Source organism: Elephantulus edwardii, unplaced genomic scaffold (assembly GCF_000299155.1).
Source record: "Elephantulus edwardii isolate Elephantulus edwardi_28Jun2011 unplaced genomic scaffold, EleEdw1.0 scaffold00539, whole genome shotgun sequence".
NCBI classification, from domain to species: domain Eukaryota; kingdom Metazoa; phylum Chordata; class Mammalia; order Macroscelidea; family Macroscelididae; genus Elephantulus; species Elephantulus edwardii.
The window spans coordinates 176,754-194,353 of record NW_006400289.1 but is presented as its reverse complement, the minus strand read 5'-3'; the positions used below and the strand labels follow the sequence as shown (position 1 = coordinate 194,353).

Genomic DNA, 17,600 nt, shown 5'->3' with positions numbered 1-17,600 from the left:
TTGCTTGCATGTGAAATCAGTGAGATTGTTCTGTAGTTTCCACATTCTGTTGGGTCACCTTTCTTTGGGATAGGAACAAATATAGATCTCTTCCAGTCACTTGGCCAAGTGGCTGTTCTCCAGATTTTTTGGCACAACTTGGTGAGCACATCCAGGGCAGCATCTGTTAACTGAAATATGTCAATTAGTATACCATCTATTCCCAAACATAACTGGGAAAATTACCAAAAGGTAAAGCATACATTTCCAAAATTACCTTTTGAGCATTCACTAGGGAAGACAAATAAAGCTAAACCATGTTTTTGAAAGAGACATTAAAAGAAAAGTCTTAATAGAAATAAAAAAAATAGTAAGAAAATTTTTATCTTGGCCATCTCTCAACTTTCTGTTGCAAACATCTCTCAACAGAAAATCAACATCCTGTCTATAAAATAACAGACTCTAAAGGTTAACAAGTATAACAAGTCCAGGCTGCCAGACTCTTATGTGAATGCTTGTCACCAAGTTCACTTTTTTGTTCATCTTCCATTCAGGAACTTTAGGAAACCTTTTCTCAGGAAACAAAATGTACCTTAGAAAATTCGGACAAAATGATATATCACTCTCTAGATATATGATGGTTAAAATACAAAAAGTGAACAAAAATTATGAAAAGCTTTACAAAAACAAATAAATACATATTCAATCATGTAAATACTAAAGAATTCAGTACATAGTCTCTTTTTTAATCTCTACTTCCAAGTGCTTTGTTTTAATAGAATCATCAAAGAAAAGTGCATAGGAAAAATACAAAACAACTTTCTAATATGTACAATATTTTAAAAGTAAGGTATAAGAAAAAAAAAACTCTAAAGGAATTCACTTTATGTTCTCTAAGGTCACAAAATTACTTTAAAATATTGTTTTTTCTAAAAGGTAAGAGTCAAAGTTATACAGTTCTTTTATTTCTGTTTTAGAACCTAGTATATCCAGTTCCTGATTTTTGTTAAGGAATCTCTATTGACCATGCATAATAGTTATTTCTTTCATAGTAAAAGAGTCTTTTTGTTGTGTTTTAAACATAAATTACATGCAAATTTTGTGGGATTTTTTTCTTTAATAATTATTTTTAATTAAATAGATTTTTTGTTGTTTTTTTGTGCCATCGAGTTGTTTGCTACTCATAGCGACTCTATGTACAACAGCCCTAAACTCTGCTGTCCTGTGCCAATCGCACTGTCTCTTCACTGAATCAATCCACCTCATAGAGGGCCTTCCCCTCTATCCTCCCAAGCATGATGTTCTTCTCTAAGGACCGGTCTCTCCGTACAAAATGTCCAAAGTATGTTACATGGAACCCAAGAATCCTTGCCTCCAAGGAGCCACCCGTTTTAACCCTTTCCAGGACAAATCTGTTTGTTTTCCTAGCAGTCCATGGTATTCTTAATACTCTTCTCAAGCACCACAGCTCGAAGACATCAATTCTCTTTCTATCCTCCCTGGACATTGTCCAACTCTCTGATGCTTAAGAAATGATTGCAAAGACGATTGCCTGTATCAGACACATCTTAGTCTCCAGAGAGACAGCATTGCTCTTCAGTACTTTGGAGAGGTCGCTAACAACAGAATTTCCCATGGCAATGCACCTTTTAATTTCCTGGCTGCTGGTGCCAAGAGTGTTAACTGTGGAGCCAAGCAAATTAGAGCTGTGAACAATCTCAATCTCTTCACCATCCATTCTGATGCTGCCAATTGGTGCAGTGGTGAGAATCTTTGTCTTCTTGACATTGAGCCTCAATCCATATTGGAGGCTGCAGTCCTTGACCCTCTGCAGCAGGTGCTTCAGGTCCTCTTTAGTTTCAACAAGCAGGGTTGTGTAATCTGCATAAGGCAGATTGTTCATAGATCTTCCACCAATCTTTACCCCACATTTTTCCTCATAAAGCCCAGCTTCCCGGATAATCTGTTCTGCACACAGGCTGAAAAGGTATGGAAATAGGACGCATCCCTGGCGTACACACTTCCCAATTTTGAATCGTGCAGTATTCCATTGCTCTGTTCTGACGACTCCCTCCTGGTCCAAGTATAGGTTTCGCAGTAGAACAACCAAGTGTTCTGGGATTCCCATTCTTTTCAGAGTCAGCCACAGTTGGTTATGATCCACACAGTCAAATGCCTTTGCATAGTCAATGAAACACAGATAGACATTCCTCTCGTATTCCTTGCTTTCAACTAAGATACATCTAACATCAGCTACAATATCCCTAGTACCACGACCCCTTCTAAACCCAGCCTGCATTTCTGATGGTTTTCTGCTGATGTGCTGTTCCAGTAGTTTTTGGATAATCATTAGTAGAATTTTCGTTGCATGTGAAATCAATGTACCCTATGTACTACAGAACACATGTAGATAACAGAAAGTAGAACTGAAGTTGAGCTTTCAAGTATGGAAATACAAAGGAAGAGGAACAGTTGTATGCAGACTCTAGTGATTGGGACCTGGAATGTGAGAACCATGAATGTAGGAAAATTAGATGATATTGTTAAGGAAGAAATGGAACGCATAAATGTTGACATACTAGGCGTTGGCAAGATGAGATGGACTGGCATGGGGCATTTTGAGTCGGATGACTATATGATATATTACTCTGGAGAGGAGAATGTGAGAAAAATAGAGTTGCTTTCATAGTTAAAATAGTCATTGCTAGATCCATTTTGAAGTGCAATACGGTGAGTAACAGGATAATATCCATAAACATACAAGGAAGGCCAGTGAATACCACTATCATTCAGATATATGCACCAACAACCAGAGCCAAGGAAGAGAATATAGAATATTTTTACCAACTTTTACAATCAGAGATTGATAGAACATGCAATCAAGATGCATTGATAATTATAGGTGGCTGGAATGCAAAAGCTGGGAACAGAGAAGAAGATTCAGTATTTGGAAAACATGAACTCAATGACAGAAATGGAGCTGGAGAGAGAATGATTGAATTTTGCACAATGACTTATTCATAGCAAATACATTTTTTGAGAGACATAAATGCAGGTTATATACTTGGATTTCATCTGATGGTATGCATAGGAGTCAGATCGATTACATCTTTGGAAAGAACTGCTGGAGAAGCTCAATATCAGCTGTGAAAACTAGACCACGAGCTGATTGTGGAACAGACCACCAACTACTCATATGCATGTTCAAGCTGAAGTTGAGGAAAATGAAACCAAATTCAAAGCAACCAAAATATGACTTTGAGTCTATCTCACCTGAATTTCAGAACATCTCAGGAACAGGTTTGAGGCCTTGAACACTAATGAAGTAGCGTAGCATTAATAAATTCAGAATTGTGTCCTGGAAAATGTGAAGCCGGAATGCTCCTTGGATTCAAGGATTATGAAACTTCTTCTGACTTACTTTGGGCATGTTGCAAGGAGGGACTGGTTCTTGGAGAGGGACATCATGTTTGGCAGAGTGGAGAGGTGGCGAAGGAGAGGAAGGCCTTTGATGAGACGGATTGATTCTGTAACTGGATCAGTGGGAATAAGTGCATTTGAGATGACTAGGTTGCCACAGGCTAGAACAGCATTCAGAGCTCTTGTACATAGGGTCGCTATGAATCGCAAATGACTCGATGGCACATAACAACAACAACATAGCACATAATATAGCTCTTAAGAAAACTAATGTCATTTTTGACAGCCTATATTTCCTGCTTGAATCATTTAACATTTCTTTCATCCTCAGATCATGTTTCAACTTTCTATAGTCATGCAGATCACCATTAACTCTTTACCAGGAAAGGAAATGTGTATTTCTTAAACTACTTGTCTTTGGAAAGTTTATTTTTCCTCTGTCATACACTTCTTTGAATGCAAAAATCCTGTAACTTTGAGCTACAGATATGTTAAGTAGATTAGTCCCTAACCCAAGAGTAAAAGCCAATAACCCTTTTCAGATGAGACAGAGAGACAGTTTTTAGAGAAAACCCTGCTCTTCCCGGATCCGTCATTAAATAAAGTGCTTTGGATATCACAATCCATCTGTTTTATTGTCATGTGACTTCAGACAGAACTTTTTGTGTTCACTAGAACACAAAACTAGAACACATAACTAGAAATCATATATCTTTATTTATTTGCCACCTTGTGGGTGTTCTTAAGTTCCACTGAGTTCATTATGACTCTTACCAAAGCTATGAACAATAGATCTGAACTTAGTCCTATCCTGTGTGATCCTCACCATCTGTGATACACTCAACCCCTTTGTCACAGTGTCAAACCATGTCTTTGAAGGTCTTTCTGTCTTCCTTTGACCCTTCAACTTCCCCAATGTGATATATTTTTTCAAGAACTAGCTCTGGTTGCAAAGTAGTAAAAAATTGCACTGTTATCCAAAAGATATATGGTTCGAATCTACCAACTTCTCTATGGAAGAAGGATGGGTAATCTACTCCCATATGATAACTACTCTGAAAACCCACTGGATGGTAAGCTGTCGGTAGATTTCAACTCAACAATAACAACAACAACAGTCCCTACTAACATATATCTCCAAAGAATGTGACATGAAGTTTCATCATTCTTGCCTCTGAGAAGAATCCTACTTGCACTTCCTCCAAGACAGATTTATTTGTTTTGGTTTGGTATTTATTTTTGTCTTTTTGTTTTGTTTTTGGCAGTGTATGGGATATTCAGTATTCTTCTTCAACAGTGCAGTTGAAAGAAAACTAAAGATAATTAAAAAGAACTCAAGTTTGCAAGACTGATTGGCATTTAAGGATACACTTATGAATCTGACCTTAAATAGTTCAAGCAACTCTCATTTAATTTCTTGGAAAATCTCAAAGGTTAGTTAAACCTCCTGTTGTTATTATGTATCATTGAGTCTCCAGTGACTCATAGCAATCCTATGTACAATAGCTCTGAAACTTGCCCTATCCTGAGCCAGTCTTATTGACTGCAACACATCTAACCACATTGACCCAGTTTTCTTGTCAATCCATCTCATCCAGGGTCTTCCTCTCCTGTGTTGTCCCTCCATCCTTCCAAGCATAATGTCCCGCTCCAAGGTCAGGTCTCACCTGGCCACATATCTGAAGTATGTGAGATATAGCTTCAGAATTCTAACATCCTGGGAGAAAATTGGTTTCACCCTCTCAAAAACAGTTCTGTTTGTTCTACTGATTGTCCGTGGTTCAATAGTCTTCTCCAGCACCATAATCCAAAGCATCAATTCTTCTGTCATCCTCAGCCATTGTCCAGATCCATTTTAAATAGTTTTTGTATGTGGTGCGAAGGGTAGTTCTTGCTTATGGTTTTTTATTTTGTTTTTGTTTTGTTTTTCAAATTGTTTTCCATTTTTGCCAACACTATTTGTTAAAAGAGGCTATTGTTTCTCCACTTAATTTATTTCTTCACCTTGTCAAAATCAGTTGACCATAGGTAGATGACCTGATTTCTGGGTTCTCAATTCTCGTCCATTAATCTATGTTTGTTGCTGTAACAGTACCATACTCTCTTGGCAACCGTGTCTGTAGTAGGATATGATGCCTCCTACCAAATTTCTCTTTTTCAATAGTGCTTTGTTTAATTGAGGTCTCTTTCCATTCCATATAAAATTTGAAATTAGTTTTCCATCTCATTGAAGAATGGAGTTGATATGTGTATTGGTATTGCACTGATCTTGAAGGTAGCCTTTGGTAGAATTGTCATTTTCATAATATTGCATCTTCCTGTCAATAAGCATGATATATTCTTCCATTTTCCAGGTCTCTTTTTCCTTCTTGTAGTAATATTTTGTAATTTTTTTGTATAGGTGTTTTCCATATCTAGTTAGATTTTCTCCCAAATATTTCAGTTTATGATTAGCTATTATGATTGTTGTTGTCGTGGTTAGGTGCCATCGAGTCGTAGATGACTCATAGCGACCCTATGAATGAAAAGTCTGAGCACTGTTCGTACATAGAGTTTCTGGAGACAAGCCATTTCAGAAGTGGATGCCGCTCCTTCCAGGCTACCATTTTTTAAATTTCAATTTCTATATTCTCTTTGTTACTGCTAATTTTTGTATATTGATCCAGTATATGCTTCAGCTCCACTGAATTAGTAGACTATGGCCAATCTCATAGAATCTTTAGGGTTTTCTAAGTATACTATCATATCGTCTGAATATAGAGATAGTTTTAACTCATCTTTACTAATTTGGATACTTATTTTATTCTTTTGTCTTATTACCTCGGCTAAGGTTTCCAATACATTATTGAATAGAAAAGGTGATAGTAGACATCTTTGCCAAGTTCCTGTTTTCAAGGGGAATGCGTTAATCACCCTTCATTGGGAATGATGTTGGCTCTGTGTTTTCTATATATACTTTTTACTAAGTTGAGGAAATTCCTTCTATTCCTACCTTATTGAATGTTCTAATCAGAAAGCGGTGTTGGATTTTGTCAAAGATTTTCCTGCATCAATTGATAAGATCATATGGTTCTTGTTCTTTGCTTTGTTAAAGTGATGAATCACGTTGCTTGTTTTTCTTCCGCTGAACCATCCTTTCATACCTGTAATGGTCATGATATAGATAGACAGATAGGTAGATAGATAGATAGATAATATATATAGATAATATATAATATATATAGATAATATATATTGATAATATATATATATATATATTTTAATGTACTGTTTGATTCTACTAGGCAGGATTTTATTGAGGATATTTTGTATTGATATTCTTGAGAGACATTGATCTATCTTTGTGGGGATTTTTTTGGTTTTTTTTTTAACTTTCTAGTTTGGTATTCCATCTTTTTCTGTTTTCTAAAATAGTTTATGTAAAATGGTGGCAGCTGTTCCCTGAATAGTTGATAAAATTCACTATGATCTAGGACTGATTTTTTTTGTTGTTGTTGGAAGTTGTTTTATTACCTATTCTATTTCTTCTGTTGTACTATATTTCGATCTGTGTCAGTTTGGATAGGTTGTGAGTTTCTAAGTATTAGACCACTTCCTCTAGGTTTTCATATTTGTTTCAGTACCCTTTTTCATAATATTCCATTGTTAGCCTTTTGATTTCAGTTGGTTCTGTTGTGGCATTGCCCCTTTCATCTTTTATTTGTATTATTTATGTCTTTTCTTTCTTGTCCTTTGTCAACTTTGCTAGCGGTTTGCCAATATTATTGACCTTTTTGAAGAATCATCTCTTGGTCTTGTTGATAGTTTCAATTGTTTTCTAATTCCTTTATTTCATTCCTAATATTTATAATTTCTTTTATTTTAGACATTGTTGGTTTTTCTTGCTGTTCTTTTCTACTTGTTGGAGATTGTGGATTAAATAATTGATTACCATTTTGTTTTTCCTTTTTATATGTTTACTTATTGATATGAATTGACCTCTATGTATGTCTTTTGCTGTATCCCAGGGGTTTTAATAACTTATGTTTTCATTCTCATTTGCTTCAAGAATGTTTTACTTCATATTTTTATTTGGCTGCCAGTCTAAAGCAATTCCATGCTGGAAAGTTAAGTAGAAGGGGCATATTCTGAAAAGGTGTATTTTCTGGCTTGGGTTTGACACTAGGGTGTGGCTCTGAGCTGATCGGATTTGGCCCCATGTTTAAAGGCTTTTGGGCCCTTGGGCCTTTGGGCCTGGTTTTTGTGAATCTCCTGAATAAAACAGGCTTGGAAGCAGGAGTGGCATCCACTTCCAAGAAAGCTTGCCTCTGGACAGTCTTTGAACTTGAAGAAAAGATGAAAGTTTTGCATCCAAGAATTCCCTTTATAGGGTCGCTATGGGTCATTTATGACTTTATGGCACTTAACAACAACAACAACATTACCCACTTATGATCATAATACATGGTCTTTTTAAGCTTTCAATATATGAACTTTTCTCCTTTATCCTCTTGTTGATTTCTAATTTTGTAGCCTTGTGGTCTGAGAAAATCTTTTATAGTCTTTCTAGGTTTTTCAATTTATTGAAACTTGCTTTGTGACCTAAAATATAATCTATTCTGGAGAATTTTCTATGAATGATGAAGAAGAGTATATTCTGATCTTTTAGGGGTGCATTAGCCTTAGTATATCTATGACATTGAGTTGATTGTGTGCTTTAAGTCTTCAGCATCTTTCTTGAGTTTCTTTCCGATCATTCTATTTTTCTTTGAGAGTGATGCATTGAAGTCTCCTAATACTATTGTGGTGTTGTCTATTTTTTTTCTTCAGTTTTGTTAACATTTGCTTATTGCAATTTGTAGGTTTCTCTTTTGATGCACGCATATTTATTATAGTGATGTCTTCATGTTCTAGTATATATTGTCCTTCCTTGCCCTTTATGGTGGTTTTTAAACTGAAATGTATTTTCTAAGAGATTAATATTGCTACCTATGCTTTTTTCTGGTTTTCATTTTCTTTTTGTATTTTTCCCACTCTTTGATTTTGTCTGTCTCCACTTCTCAATTGTGTATCTTAGAGACAGCATATTGATGAGTTTTATTTTTTATCAAAATTTTACTCATTTTTTTCCTTCTCATTTAAACCATTTACATTCAGTGTAATTATTAAAAGGTTTATTGTTATAATTTTGTTGAGTATTTTTTGTTGTTTTTGTTGGTTACTTTGATCAGTCTTCCTTTCTGTGGCTTCTCGGTGAAGAGACTTTGTTTACTTTTTTTTTTTTTTTTACTTAAAACAAGTTTTTATTACACAGAGGTTTTTACATAATTGGGTATTTCTCTACTTTGTACACAATCATTCTTACTCTCCGCAGAAAGGCTGCTTAACTTCTCATCTAGTGATGGCAAGCACTAAAATCCTGGGTTTTACAGAACAGTAGTAAAAATGCCTCAGTGATTTCAGTTGAAAATAGTACATTGGTATTGGCTCTTGCATGCAGCATCAGGAATGTACAAATGTCTTCTTTTATTCAAAAATACAAAATAAATTATCTGTAGGCATGGACAATGACAGCAATAAACCCCATTACATATTGTCAACTAAAACCAGTAATTGATGTTTATAGTGATTTTCTTAGACATCAGCCAGCCTTTTCTCCTGCCATTTCTGAAGTTATTGGTGAGGAATAATGCCTTGCACTTCCTGTCACAGTTTATTAATAAGTGGTAAAGCATTATCTGGGAATTAGAACTTGCTTCCTCCCATTTCATCCGTTCTACCTCTCATTCCACCCATGTCTGGCTCTTTCTCTTCTTTAGGAATTTCTGTGACTACGACTTCTGCTGTGGTTAACAGAGACACGACTCCAGCAGCATCCAACAAAGCAGTTCTTACAACCTTAGTTGGATCAATGATTCCTTTTCCTACCATATTCACAAAATCTCCAAGCAGAGCATCATAACCGATTTCTGAGGAACTCTGCAAAATTTTCTCAACTATTAATGATCCTTCAACACCAGCATTCTTAGCAATGGTCATTGCAGGAATTTTGAGTGTTCTTTTAATAATTTCAATACCAATTTTTTGATCTTCATTATCTGGAGTGAGTGAGTCCAAAGCTGGAATGCACCAAAGCAGAGCACAGCCTCCTCCAAGAACAATGCCTTCTTCAACAGCAGCTTGTGTTGCGTTAAGGGCATCTGCAACTCTGTCTTTCTTTTCATTTACTTCCACATCACTAGTGCCACCAAATTTCAGCACTGCCACTCCATCTGAAAGTTTTGCCAGACGTTCGTTCAGTTTTTCCTTTTCATATTCACTAGTTGTAATGTCTAATTGCTTGATGATTTCTTGAATATGTTTTTCAATTTGAGCCTTGTAATCGTCTTTGGTCACAATGACCTCTCCAACTTTTCCCAAGTCATGCGGCTGAAAATCTTGAAGATTCAGGGTCAATCCCTCTTCTTCAAACACTGCTCCACCAGTAGCAATTGCCATGTCTTTAAGCTGGTTCTTTCTATTTTCACCAAAACCTGGAGCTTTGACGGCTACAACCAACTTTTAGCCTATTCAATACAAGAGTACTTAGAGCTTCTCCATCAGCATCTTTAGCAATTATGACCAAAGGCTTATGGTGAGCATTGTCAATTTCAAGAGCAGGTACAATGGACTGGGCACTAGAAATTTTCTTTTCACTCAATAAAACATGTGCATCCTGGAATTCACATTTCTGACCTTTTGATGCTTTAATATAATATGGGGAAATATAGCCTCAGTCAAATGTCATTCCTTCAATAATTTCTAATTCATCATTCAGTGTTTTTCCATCCTTTACTGCGATGACACCCAACCTTGGAGAAATCCCAACCTTTTTCATTGCATCTGAAATGATGGTGCCAAATTCTTTATCTTCATTTGCAGAAATTGTAGCAACTTGAGCAATTTCTTCAGGAGTTGTCATAGGTTTAGACTGTTTCTTAAGCTCAGCAATTACCGCATCAACAGCCAACATCACACCTCTCCTGATTTCCACTGGATTAGCACCTTTGCTAATCTTCTTGAAGCCTTCCTTGACAATAGAGCGTGCCAGTACAGTAGCCGTGGTAGTACCATCTCCAGCCTCTTCATTCGTGTTATTGACAACATCCTGAACAAGTTTGGCCCCAATATTTTTATATTTATCCTTCAAGTAAATTGATTTTGCAACAGTTACACCGTCTTTTGTAACTTTGGGACTTCCCCAACTCTGTTCAATAATGACTGTTCTTCCCTTTGGCCCCATAGTAACAGATACAGCATCGGCTAAAAGGTCTACACCTTTAAGCATTATGGCTCTGGCATCAGCACCAAATTCGACATCTTTGGCATAAGTCCGAGTTAAATGAGGAGCCAGAGCCCTAGACACTGGCCTCATCTGCCAAAGGACTGCAGGTAATCGGAGCATTTCCGCTAGCCTAATTCTTGGGCCGCGATCCGTTCCAGAACTTTCCAGAACGCGCCATGCTCTCTGCAGGTCAAGGGTTATAAGTGCATCATTTCCAGGAGAGTGGCCAAGGGCTCAGTTTTTTATCACCTCCTAGAGTGGCCTAGAAAAGACTAGAAAGTGAGACTTTGTTCATTATTTTCAGGAACATTGATCTTGCTTTTGCACACTCTTTTAGTTGCTATTTTTATAATATCTTTGTCTCTCCCTCTTATTTGATGGACAGTTTTGCTGGGTAGAATATTTTTTTGGATGACAGCTATATATATGTCATTCTATTATTTTCTTGCTTGCATGGTTTCTGCCAAGCAATCTTATTTGCTCTCCTTTACAGATTACTCTTTATTTTTCCCTATCTGCTTTCAGAATTCTCTCCTTGTTTTTTTATTCTGATGAACTTAACTTTGATACACTTTAGGGTTTTTCTTTTGTGATCTATTCTGTATGGAGTAAGCTGAGTTTCTTTTATGTATACTTTCTCATTCTTTATTATTCCTGGAATGTTTTCTTCTAGTAACTCTTCCAAGACTTTCTCAGTGCCTTTAATGTTTTGCTTCTTCCTGTTCTGGATTTCCAATTATAGACATGTTGTTCTTCTTGATGTTGTGCTACATTATTTTTAGGTTTTCTTCATTTTCCTTCTTTTTTGATTCTGTTTTTGCTTTAACAGATCAGTGCTAAGAACGCTTTCTTCTATTTTGCTGAGTCAGTACTCCATCTCCTCAGTTCTGCTCATCTGTCCCTTAAACATGTTGATAGCTCTTGAGACACTGGTCCCAATATTCTGGACTGCAGTTTCTTACTTTTCTTAGGTTTCTAATTCTCCATATCTTTCATCTGCATTCTCTTAAATTATTTGTGTGTGTGTGTGTGTGTGTGTGTGTGTGTGTGTGTGTACCTCTGTGTTAGTGATTTTAAATTCCTTTTGGCTTTTGCTTGTAGAATCCTGCAATTTTTTAATTGTTTTTTTTTTCTTTCACCCATTGAAAATGTTCAGTCATTATTCTTTTGAATTTTGTGTCAGAAAGTTGCAATAGACTTTTTAACTTCAGGAAATCCAAAGATTCTGTGTTTTTATCTTTTTTGGGGGGTGCAATTTTGTTTTGGATTTGTGTAGACTGTGAAGTAGTCTACTTCTGTATTGTTGCTGTGATAGAGTGTTTTTTTTTTCCCTTCTTTTCTGAGGCCTAGCAGGTCCTCAGCCTGATGATGTTGGCTGGGGAGCTCACTGATCCAGAAGAGGAAAAGGCAGTTCACCCTTCACCCTGTATAAATTTCTCTCAGATCCTTGGGATCACAGGGTGACTTGCTTCAGCTGAATAGCTTAACACTCAAGTAAGGGAATGGAGGGCAACTCACGTTTGTCTCTGTGATCCTTCATCTCTGGTCCTGTGGAAAAGTTAGCTGAAAGGGGGTAGAGGGTATATAGAGGGCTAGGAATGGTGGTCCCAGTATTTCTGTTCCTTCTGCTCCAGTCCCACAACTAAGTTCCTTCAGCTGGAGGAAGGATCTTCTCTCTATTTCAGGACTATATTCTTGTGACTACTGACTGTTGGAGCCTTACAGTTAAGGCACAGAGCTGGCAAAGCAGGATGATGTCCCAGGCAAAACTGATGTATTGGTGGATCTTGTGTGTTGGTACTCTTCTTTTGGCTCATGGGGAAGTCTAAGGTTGGGACTTCCACTGGATGGGGTGGAACCAAAGCAAAGGTAGGTATTAAGGGCCTCACCACCTGATTAAGATGAAACTAGTCAATATGGCATGCAAGCAAATTGACAGCTGCCCCTGACCAGGAGTTAAAAGTAGAGGATTTGTTATGCTGGATGCCTTACCAAAGGCTGCAAGCTTCTAGGAAAAATTGGTGATAGCTGGTTCAAAGGGTGGATCCAAGCAAGATGAAATCATTGACAATTACAATATTTCCCCCCTCTATCATGATGTTGCCTCTTATCCTAGTGATGAGGATTTTTGTCTTCTTTTTGTTGTGATACAATCCATATTAAAGGCTGTGGCATTTGATCTTCTACAGCAAGTATTTCAAATCCTTCTCATTTTAAGCAAACAAGAATGTGTCATCTGCATAACACTTGTTGTTAAGTCTTCCTCTGTCCCTAATAGCATGCTTTTCCTTCATATAGTCCAGTTTATCAAATAATTTGTTCAGCATGCAAATGGAACAAGAATTGAGAAAAGATAAAGCCCTGCCACAAAATTTTCTTGATTTTAAAGTACGTAGTTTTTCCTTGCTCTGTTTACAAAACAGTTCCGTGGTCTAGAAATAGGTTTCACATGAGCACAATTAAGTACTTTTTACTAGATGTTAGCAAAGTGGTCTCCAAAACAGTGAGGTTAAGGATGTTACATCCATCTACACTTGCCCTTTATCTTAATTTTTTTTCAGATTAATGCTTTCTAAGAAATTGATAATTGTTTCTTTCCCCAAGAAAGCTGATATTACCAAACATGGAAATTTTCAAACTATTTTAAATCTTACTGAAGATTTTCCCAAAATGGCTATAACAGCACCTGTATAGAGAATTGTCTGAAGTTCAACCTGGACTTAAAAGAGATTGTGGCACCAGGGACATCATTGCTGATGTCAGTTAGATCTAGACTGAAAGTAGAGAATAACAGAAGAATATTTATTTGTATATCATTGACTGTACAAAGACATTTGACTCCTCATAGTAACAAATTATAGCTAACACTGAGAAGAATGGAAATCTCAGAACACTTACTTGTGCTCATGAAAAACCTATACTTAGATCAAGAAACTGTGGTCCAAACAGAGCAAAGGAACACTTTATGGTATAAAACTAACAAAGCTAACAGCCATGATCTTTAAAGAAAGGATTTCTGATGCTGTAAAAAAAAAAAAAACAACAAACAAAAACCTAAAAACCAAAACTAACAAAGCTTTGAATCAGAGGTGTAGCCTTCATTCATCCTTCACTTGAGAACCTGGACTTTATGAAGAGAAATGTGACACTGTTATAGGAGGAACAGCCTCAATACACAAATGACAAATCCTTACTTGCTAAAAGTGAAGAAAACTTGAAACATTTGTTTCAAAAGATCAAGGACTGCAGAATCCAATACTGATTACATCTCAACATCAAGAAAATAAAAGCTCTCACTACTGGACCAATAGGAAACATCATGATAGAAAGAGAAAAGATTAAAGTTGTCAAAAGATTTTGTTCTGATTAGATCTACAATTAATATCTTTGGTACCAGCAGTTAGGAAATCAGAAGATGAGTTGCTTTGGGGAAATCTGATGTCAAGGACCTCTCCAAAGTTTTAAGGAGCAATGATGTCAGTTTAAAGACTTGGATGTACCTGATTCAAGCCATGATCTTTATAATTGTTAAATACCTTAAAACGGAACAATGAATAAAGATGACGGAAGAATAATTTATGCCTTTGTGTTGTAGTGTTTGAGAAGGGGATTGAATATCTCATGGACTTACAAGGAAACAAGTATGTTTTGGAGAAGGTACAAATGGGATAGTCCTTGGAGATGAGAAAGGTGAGTCTTTGTCTCAGAGAAGTTGAGCACATGGTTAGGAGAGGCCAGTACTTCTAAAACGACGTCATTCTTGGAAAAATGGAGAGCCAACAAAACAGAGGAATAATCTCAATGAAATGTATTGATATAATGACTGCAACAATGGGATGAAATATATTAAACATGATAAGGATGTCACGGGATAGAACAAGAATCAAACTTGTTATTCAGATGGTTGTTATAAGTCATACTCAACTCAGTGGCACCTGACAACAACAATAGCAAGAAGAATTTATGGATAGTCCCTTTCATAACCACAAATTACTTTACAGTAAGTAAATTCATGTTTAGTTCTTTTATTACAGCAAGAACAGAAAGGTGGAGAAAAGTTCATAATCTTTCCTAACTCCTGTCTAAAGTTCTCATGAAGTACTGAAAAATCTGTTGTCTGTCATATTAAAGCCACAGAAAAACAATGAACCCTACTTAACTCTTAGATAAAGAGTTAGTATGTACAGTTCAAGGAGCTCTGGTGTTTTAATCCATATTATACTGTGTTTCAAACAAAAATGTCTTGAGAATTTGGCAATTTGAATGGAAAAGGGGGTCTGTAAAGAAAGATGGATAGTTTCCTCCCATTAAGACTTAATAGTCACTAAACTCAATGAAAAGTCCTGTTAGTAAGAATCTACTGGCTGGCAATGGATTATCTTAGTTTGCATATACTTCTCCTCCTTACATTCTTTGACCATATTGCTAGAAGGGGTTACAGGTCAAATGATACAGTGACTGTATAGGCTTTTGTGTGTCAGGAAGTGTGAGGATGGCACAGGATAGAACAGGGTTCGAACCTTTTATTCATAGGATCACTACGAATAGTACTCTATTCAATGCATGTAACAACATATACTTGGTGCTGGTGAGGACTTCTTTTTCCATTTTGTGGTGGTTTACATACAAAATCCATATAAATTGTGTTTCACACATTCCTTCACTGACACTGTGCTTTATACAATCATTTCTATACATTGTTTTATAAAATTAATCACTATAAATCTATATCCACTAATACCAGGTCTTTTCAGAGCCTCACAGGATCATTCCTTATTCCTTTACCTCTTCCTTCTTCCCACCCAACTCTGCAATCCTATGACTCCCTGCCTCCCTCTCCTCAGCCTCCTGGTTCCCTCATTCCATACTCTAACACATATCTTACTAGTTATCCTTCTAATTTTATGGTAATAATCTTATGAAATATTTGTTAATATGAGACTGAATTAGTTCACTCAGCCTAATGCTCTTTAGTCTGTCCCATGTTATGTGGTGGTTTTGGACATAATTTCTCCTGAGTGCTACATAGTATTCCATTTTGTGAATGTACCACAATTTCTCAATTGACTCAATTTTGATGAACAGTTGAGCTGTTTTCAGGTTCTTGTGATTGTGCATAATACGGTGACGAACACTGCTGTACAAATCATTCATCTGTCAGTTCTAATTTCCTCAATATATATTCCTAGCAGTGGGACAGTTTTGTCATATGGAGTTTTTATGTTCAGCTTTTTGAGAAAAATCCAAACTGTCTTCCAGAGTGGTTATATCATTTTACAGTCCAACCAACAGAGAGTAGTCCAATCTCTCCACATCATCTCCAACATTTACTATTTTCTATCCTTTTAAACTTTGCCACAGCTACTGGGGTTAGGTAGCATCTTGTTGTGGTTTTGATTTGCATCTCTCTTATTGCCAGTGATTTTGAACATTTCTTTGTTTGTCTATTGGCCACTCAAAAGTCTTCTTTATAAAGACTTTCCATGTATTTTACCTATTTTGTAATTGAATTATTAGAGTTCTTGTGAAATCCTTTAATATTTTATAAGCTTTCATTATGAGATTTGCCCTGAGATAGCATTGACAAATGTCATTCTTTTCAGTAGGTTTTCTTTTCAACATATTGGAAAAAGTTTTTGATGCACACAGGGACTTAATCTTTAGAAGTATCTTCTTCTATTTGTGTATTTTTGGCTGCATTTGATTATATCTATACACACACACACCCCATAGGCAAGGCTTTCTAAGTCTGCTCTCATTTTTGTTTTTGATTATCTTTATGGTTTTGGGATTTACACCTTGAATTAATCTTTGTGTATGGTGTGAGATGTGGATCCAGCTCACCCTTTTGTTGGTAGAAGTCCGGTTTTACCAGTACATTTTCTGAAGAGGTTGTCATTTCCCTGTTTGATTGGTTTTGTTTCCTTATTAAATACCAGTTTTGCCTAAAAATAAGAGAATGGAACACAGGGTCGCAGGGTTGTGAGCGTCTTTCTGAAGAGGCCAGAGAGAATGAGAATAGCACAGTCCCTCACCATTCCAGCCAAAAAACATCCTCATGGTGTCTCTACAGCCACATTAGCGACAAGATACTTGTTTATTCGTTGTTGACTCAGGATTTACTCATAGTTTACTCATAATTTACTTATCAACTCCAAGAATGGGGTTTATTAGGGAAATAAGCTAAAGAGTAGGGGAAGATAAGAATATCACCCAATGCAAATCCAGGCTTTAGTCCTGCAATCCTAAACCAGATTAACAGTAAAACACAATTCCATGATTAGTAAAAGTCCTAGTTTCAGTTCTGCAGTCAAAGCCAAATCATCTAGCAAGGTTCACCTCAAAGTAGTTATAATTCAGTGTCTCCTTAATCATCTGGCAAGCACAGCAAACTTTAACTGTGGTCTTTATTTTGAGCTTCCTGGTTACTCCTTGTTACAGTTTTTCCACAGCAATGTCACCATTATGTCACACCAATATCTCCATCATTATCACCAAAATTTTGTCATCAGGGTCTCTTGCTTTCACCAGAGTCTTACTCCAGTCTTCTTCAAGTTGTGCTGCCCACTTTGGGAAGCACTCTGTCTCTCTCTCTTATTCCAGTCCCACAGCTGTTGATGATTTGCAAGACCATGTGTCTACAGCTAAGGCACCTGGATACCAGAGGGGGACAATGTAATGGTTTATAAAAGCCAATTTTTAAGCTATCCCTGTAAGCTCATTTACCATATGCAGATGGATTGATTACTGGGTTCTCAATTCTGTTCCAATAATGGGTGACTGGAATGCAAAAGTTGGGAATAGTGAAGAAGAATCGGTTGTCAGAAAACATGGGCTTGGTGAGAGGAATGAGGCTGGAGATAGAATGATTGAATTTTGTAAAATCAATGACTTATTC

At 36.6% G+C, this 17,600-nt stretch overlaps 1 pseudogene; it reads right to left on the bottom strand.

The window, feature by feature from the left end:
- Positions 1-9,123: 9,123 nt before the first annotated feature.
- On the bottom strand, positions 9,124-10,822 carry LOC102867036 (annotated as a pseudogene).
- Positions 10,823-17,600: the final 6,778 nt, after the last annotated feature.